Raw genomic sequence first — 1,623 nt, 5'->3', positions numbered from 1 at the left:
ACTGGAATCCATTGTTTGACATTCATATTTAAAAGTCGTAATACAGTAGTCTTTTCTAATTATTTCAAGTGATGTTGGCCTGGTAATCCATTATATTATATACTTCTCATGAAGTTACTTAATGTTCCTTTGGCATGTTTTATTTTTCTGCAAAAAGACTCTTATGGCTGTTTATACTCTAGTTAAGACTGTTTTTCAATTTGGTCATGGATTGAGCATTTCTATACTCGATGGGAATCACTTAAATATAGAAATCAATGGTAAGTTTTGTCTCCACTTAATGGAGATTAGAATTTAAATGTCAAAAAGTCTGAGATTGTGAAATTTGAAAAATTATAATTTTAATTTTATATATTTAAGAACCATTTTATTGGAAATTGATTGTCTTGTATGTATATATTTATATATATATTGCAGTTGATAAGTTGTTCTCTTCACTTTTGTTTTGCAGTTGTTGATGCTTAAAAATTAAAGGAACAAAATAGGTTTATGTATCTTGTGAAGTTTTTATCTTGATGAAAGAATTAATTATATTTCAAAAGTTTGCTGTATATGTTCCTTTCAGCTTATGTATAATTGTTAGTTTCATTATTTGATTGTATCTTCATTTAATTCCTAGAGCCTACTTATTTATTCCCTTCCTTATAGTTTTGGTAGATTTGCCCTTTTTTTCTTTAACTTGATAACATGTCTGTGATTGTTGAAATTGCCTTCCCCTTCTATTTTCCATCGAATTCAAAAGTTGCAAAGGTTGTTGATCTTCACTTGTTAGATGGCACCCCAATCATTCTGATGATTCAATGTTAAACTCCTTTACCTCCCTCCTTTAAACTACAGACGTATTATTTTTATTTTAGTTTTTTCATGACTATTTTTAAACATCACCTTCAGCTAGTTGAGATACAGACAATTTTACTTAACCATGATTGTGCTTGTTCCTATTTTTTAATAATTTATTATGTATGGTGTAATCTGTTTGCTTGTAGTAATAGTTTAACGTTAATTAGGTGTATTTACGTACAACTGTTATCCCTTGACCGAGTGCACATTGCCAGTTGTAATATGTTTATAATAATATTAATGTCTATGTAGTATTTAATATTCAATGTGTCTGCACTCATTGTTGTACCAATATTTAATAAATGTTAGTTGTAGTATTGCCCATTTGTCTTAATGGATGTAAGCAGGGTAGTGAATGATTATTAAATTCCTTTATTTAAGAATTATTTACTTCTGAATTGTTTTCAACTTAGTTCCTTATTTTCATGAGAATATGTTTCCTCTTGAACAATGGATTTTGCCATTTTGGCCATCTTAATAATATTTTTATGCTCTATTAGTTTACTTATGTTAATTAATTCATACATGAATAAGTTTATTATCATATTCAAAATCCAGTTTCAAGTTATATTTCTTCCTTTATTTATTTGAAACTGATATTTTGTCCAATTTTTAAAACTTACAGTAGACTTCCTTATCTAGCATTGACTGGTGTGACAGAGGATAAGGGAAAATGCAGGTTAGAAGATAGTTCATGACAGAAATATTCTAAGAAGTGGGGAAAAGACTAAGGGATTGTATGAATACTCTTTGTTAGTTTGAAAATACCTGGTATTTTATATA

Source organism: Halyomorpha halys, unplaced genomic scaffold (assembly GCF_000696795.3).
Source record: "Halyomorpha halys isolate HHAL.00 unplaced genomic scaffold, Hhal_1.1 Scaffold733.1, whole genome shotgun sequence".
Taxonomy (NCBI): Eukaryota; Metazoa; Arthropoda; class Insecta; order Hemiptera; family Pentatomidae; genus Halyomorpha; species Halyomorpha halys.
Note: the sequence above shows the minus strand (reverse complement) of the source record.